Genomic DNA, 6,299 nt, shown 5'->3' with positions numbered 1-6,299 from the left:
ACACCGCAAAACAAATAGCACAGGGACACTGACAGCCAGCAGCTCCTGAAAGCATTTTTAGAATAAGCAAACAAACAAGCAAGCAAAAAACCAGGCACTATCAATTAGCATTTGCATTTTAGATAACTTAAAATATGAAATCGTGATATTCGTTATCAGGTCTCACTGTGCAATGTACCTGTGTTGGCTTACTCAGAAACTAGATTCAACAACAACAACAAGAAAAACTACTGTTCTACACCAGAGGTCCCCAATCCCCTGGCCATGGACCAGTACTGGTCCATAGCCTGTTCGGAACCAGGCCACACAGCAGGACGTGAGTGACGGGCAAATGAGTGAAGCTTCATCTGTATTGACAGCCACTCCCCATTGCTTGCATCGCTGCCTGAGCTCCGCCTCCTGTCAGATCAGCAGCAGCATTAGATTCTCATAGGAGCGAGAACTCTATTGTGAACTGTGCATGCAAGGGATCTAGGTTGCGTGCGCTTTATGAGAATCTAATGCCTGATGATCTGTCTCTGTCTTCCACCATCCCCAGATGGGATCATCTAGTCACAGGAAAACAAGCTCAGGGCACCCACTGATCATACACTACTATGAGTTGTAGAATTATTTCATTATATATTATCATGTAATAATAATAAAAATAAAGTGCACAATAAATGTAATGTGCTTGAATCATCCTGAAACCATCCTGCACCCCCTTCCTGTCTGTAGAAAAACTGTCTTCCACAAAACCGGTCCCTGGTGCCAAAAATGTTGGAGACCATTGTTTTATATGAATATGGTATCAGATTTTACCAATTCATTTCACAAGCATGATGAGGTTTAACTCTTATAACATATTTTGATATTGTTTTAGTGATATCAGAGGCTTAAAATTTATAACAGTGGTTACAGTTGAGGGTAAGGTCTAAAAATTTAATTTTGCTCAGTGCTGTGGCTCATGCCTGTAATCCCAGCACTTTGGAAGGCCAATGCAGGTGGATTGTTTGAGCCCAGAAGTTTGAGACTGGCCTGGGCAGCATGGTGAAACCCCATCTCTACAAACAATACAAAAATAGCTGGGCATAGTGATGCATTCCTATAGTCCCAGCTACTCAGGAGGCTGAGATGGGAGGATTGCTTGAGCCCAAGAGGTCAGGATTGCAGTGAGCTATGATTGTGCCACTGCACTCCAGCTTAGACAACAGAGCAAGACCCTGTCTCAAAAAAACTTCTTTATTTTATTACATAAAAATGTAACCAAGGCCGGGCACAGTGGCTCATGCCTGTAATCCCAGTGCTTTGGGAGGCCGAGGCAGGTGGGTCACCTGAGATCAGGAGTTTGAGAATAGCTTGACCAGCATGGTGAAACCCCATCTCTACTAAAAATACAAAATTAACCAGGTATGGTGGCACGCACCTGTGGTCCCAGCTACTTGGGAGGCTGAGGCAGGAGAATCACTTGAACCCAGGAGGCAGAGGTTGCAGTGAGCCAAGACTGCACCACTGCACTCCAGCCTGGGTAACAAGAGTGAGACTCTACCTCAAAAAAAAAAAAAAAAAAAAAAAAAGTAAATAAAATGGAAAATCAGAGACTAAGAGCTAGCCAGTTTTGATTTTTCAAGTGTTCAGTTGTACTTTTTAATACATTTTATAACCTCAAAGTTTTTCTCTAAGCCACATGGAGCGGGGTGGGGGCAATGACAACAGAAGCTCTAGTAACTTATTAGATCTGAGCCCAGAACTAGATGCTGAAACACTGATATTTTGGGATGGAACACATGTGTGTATACGAAGTGTTTTCTCCTTTTGTTCATCAAGAACATATGTCCACAGAAGAAATCAGGTGGAAAAAATTCCACTTCAAAAAAAACCTAGAAATTACTTAAAATCTATGAAAGAAAATTTAACATTCTTAAGATTCTGCTAAATTTTTAAAAATTTGTCAATTAGTTCAACAAAAGGAAGATTTTACTAAATTTTATTTTATTTTTTAATGGGTCAATGTTGGAATAGATCTACTAAATTTTATTTATTTATTTATGTATTTTTTGAGACAGAGTCTCGCTCTGTCACCTGGGCTGGAGTGCAGTGGCGCAATCTCAGCTCACCGCACCCTCCGCCTCCCAGGTTCAAGCAATCCTCCCACCTCAGCCTCCTGAGTAGGTGGGACTACAGGTGTGCACCACATGCCTGGCTAATTTTTGTATTTTTAGTAGAGATGGGGTTTGCCATGTTGGCCAAGCTGGTCTCAAACTCCTGACATCAGGTGATCCACCTGCCTCGGCCTCCCAAAGTGCTGGGATTACAGGTGTGAGCCACCGCACCCGGCCTAAATTTTAGATTGTAAAAGAACTCTCTTGTAACAGCTGAATTGTACAATATCCTGAAACATCCACAACAGTCATTGATGAAAAATGATCACTATGAATTGAAGACCAATATCCCCTCAGTCAGGTTCCACAACTCCAAATTCCATTCAGTCAATTCCAAGTCCTCCTAATTCAACCTCAAATATTGTGTCATAAATCCTTTTATATCCATCCATCTTCCCTTCTATTTCATGTTTATAGTTTTATTTTTAAAACTTTTTTAGTTGAGATGGGGGGGTCTCGCTATGTTGGCCAGGTTGGTCTTAAACTCCTGAGCTCAAGCAATTCTCCCGCCTCAGCCTCCCAAAGCACTAGGATTACAGGTGTGAGGGACAGCGTCTGGCCTATTTCTTTTTAAAATATTAATAGTAGTAATTGTATTAAATCTCGAGCTCATTTTTTTTAATAGATTTTTTTTTAGAGCAGTTTTAGGTTCACAGAAAAAAATTGAACATAGGTACGGAGAGTTCCCACACACCCCCTGCCCCCACATATGTAATAGCCTCCTCCATTATCAACACCCAGAAACAAGATGGTACATTATCTGATACAATCAATGAACCTACATTGAGAAATCATTATCTCCCAAAGTCCATAGTTTAATTTAAGGGTCACTCTTGGTGTTGTACATTCTGTGGTTTTGCACAAAAAGTCCCAGCCTACCATTAAGAGGGTTTAAGAATGAGGATAGGGAGATGATACACTAAAAGAAATCTTGGCTAAGAATTTTTCAGGATTGAAGACAGACATAAGTTTTCAGACTGAACCCAGTTAAAAAAATAAAAAATCTCCAGTTAGACCTGGCTCAGTAAAGGGCAATGATGGAGACAGAGACACTTGGTTTAAACACAACCACAGATAACCTAAAATGGGAGGATAACTGGAATGTCAAGAGACTTCCCAACAACCACAGTGGATGCCTGATGACCAGGGACCACTGCTTCCAGAGTGCTGAGACAAAAGTCACTCTGAACTCAGAGTTCCAAACCGTTCTAATACATCATTGAAGAAAGAGTAGGGATTACGGGCATGTGGGATGTACATGAACCCAAAAACTCTTGATGAAAAAACTACTAAGGAATATTTTCAGCAAAAGGCAAACTTAGAAAGAAAGAGTACACAGGCCAAGTACAGTGGCTCATGCCTGTAATCCCAACACTTTGGGAGGCCGAGGCAGGTAGATCACTTGAGGTTGGGTGTTTGAGACCAGCCTGGTCAACATAGTGAAACCCCATGTCTACTAAAAATACAAACATTAGCCAGGCATGGTGGCACATGCCTGTAATCCCAGCTACGAGAGAGGCTGAAGCAAGAGAATCGCTTGAACCTGGGAGGCAGAGGTTGCAGTGAACTGAGATCACACCACTGTACTCCAGCCTGGGTGACAGAGCAAGACTCCATCTCAAAAATAAATAAATAAAAATAAAAATAAAAGAGTAGACATAAGAAAAGATGTTGAAAAGAGATAAAACATGTTGATAACATTAAATACATATTGACAGAAAGTATTATTAATTATTATTTTGGAAAGGAGTAAATAATTCACTAAGCAATAATTACATGGAAGAAGAGGGGGTAGGACTATGGTGCCTATCCTTTCTTCTAAAGGAAGCTGGAAATAGAGATTAACCATCATATTTTGGTAAGTTAATAATGATGTCAATATGATGAAGGGAAACATGAGGTATAGTTTCCAGGCCACTTGAGGGGAGAAGGATGGGCCGGTGTATTAGTCTGCTCTCACGCTGCTAATAAAGACATATCTGAGACTGGGGGTAAATTATAAAGGAAAGAGGTTTAATGGACTCACAGTTCCATATGGCTGGGGAGGCCTCACAATCATGGTGGAAGGCAAAGGAGAAGCAAAGGCACATCTTACATGGAGGCAGACAAGAGAGCTTGTGTAGGAGAACTCCTATTTATAAAACTATCAGATCTCATGAGACTCATTCACTATCATGAGAACAGTGTGGGGGAAAGCACTGCCATGATTCAATTATCTCCACTGGGCTCCACCCTTGACACATAGGGATTATTACAATTCAAGCTGAGATTTGGGTGGGGTCACAGCCAAACCATATCAGCCAGGAAATAGAGAAACCTTAATGCAGCCTGTAAAAAGCAAGAGGGGAAAAAAGGAAACCACAGGAGAATCTTGAAAATATAAAATAGCATGGAAGATGACAGAAATAAGGATCAACTATCTTAATATTTATAACAAATGTGGGTGGGTTTACCTGCCTATTAAAGAATCCCATACTAATTTTTAAAAATCTGTCCTATGTTTTTCTTAAAGGACACACCTAAAACCTAATTACAAATAAAACTTGAAACTAAAAAGATGTAAACGTCTATGTAGGCCAGCCAAGTAGTAATCAAAAGAAACTTGTTGCAGCAATAACATCAGCCAGAAGTAAATTACAATTGAAAAATCATTAATATAGAATGGCAAGGCTATTATAGAATAATAAAAATATAAATCCACAAAGATGATATGAACATCATAAACCAGTGTGAATTTAGTTATGGCTTCAAAATATAGAAAGTAGGCTGGGCATAGCAGCTCATGCCTCTAATTATAGCACTTAGGGAGGCCGAGATGGGAGGATCCCTTGAGTCCAGGAGTTTGGGACCAGCCTGGGCAACATAGTGAGACCCCATCTCTATAAAAAAGAAAAAAACTAAATAAATAAATAAAAGACAAAATATAAAAAGCATAGCTTGAATAAAATATGAGGAATAATTGATAATCCACCATCATAAAGGACATTTTAAGCACATATTTAACCGAAGCCCTCCAGGATAGAGAAAACCTTGACAAAGAATCCTTCTCTCTAGAAATGGAGAGTGATGAATGTTCGTGAACTTGCCAGCTCACCAGTCATACAGCAATTGTTTCATGGCTTCTTCTTAGATTATCTAAGGAAGAGAAAAATAAAATAAGAGCATCTGCAAAGCAAATGTTTTCCTCATAGCTAGGCAGATAACGAATGGTCCAAAGACTTAACTAGACTGTTTTGTGGTGACCCAGTAAATCCAGTACATTCTTTTTTTTTTTTTTTTTTTTTTTTTTTTTTTTGAGACAGAGTCTTGTTCTATCGCCCAGGGTGTAGTGCAGTGACTCGACTCACTGCAACCTCCACCTCCCAGATTCAAGTTATTCTCATGCTTCAGCCACCCAAATAGCTGGGGCTACAGGTGTGCACCACCATGCCCGGCTAATTTTTTGTGTTTGTAGTAGAGATAGGGTTTCACCATGTTGGCCAAGCTGGTCTTGAACCCCTGACCTCAAGTGATCCACACACCTCGGCCTCCCAAAGTGCTATGATTACAGGTGTGAGCCACCATGCCTGGCCAGCCCAGTACATTCTTTAAACCTATTTGCAAATAAGTGATATTTGCTCACAAATAATAAGGCAACATTCTATGCATGGTCTATGCAGCTCAGGATAATTCTAATGGCAGAGTTACAAGAAATTATGTTGGTATAGCAACAAAAACCTACTATTCTGGTGTCAGTAAAATAAATCAGTAATCAATGAATGTGTGTATATTCAATAACTGCTTGGTATCAGATCTAATTTATGTGTGGTACTGTTCTGGAAAGCACTTTGTTTTTATACATAGTGGATCAACTGTGGTGTCTACCTTAAAATGCACAACAAGAAACACCATAGACCTGTGATAGTCGTGGTGGCCAAACTGGCTTGGTGGAGGAAGACATGTTTAGCAGCTGTCATTAAGATCTTTTTACAAGAATGCAACGAGTGGTACAATCTGATGTTTCCCTGCCTAGAATCCTCAAGTGATTCCAAGTTGGTGAGGCTTTATAGGCTGAGGAACTGCCCCGCAAGACAAATAATATATAATAAAAATTCATAGCACCGCCATACTGTTAGCAGAGCTCTATAATTCCCCAGGCATTTCCACACACTTGTTACC

The sequence above is a fragment of the Macaca thibetana genome, chromosome Y (assembly GCF_024542745.1).
Source record: "Macaca thibetana thibetana isolate TM-01 chromosome Y, ASM2454274v1, whole genome shotgun sequence".
NCBI lineage: Eukaryota > Metazoa > Chordata > Mammalia > Primates > Cercopithecidae > Macaca > Macaca thibetana.
Note: the sequence above shows the minus strand (reverse complement) of the source record.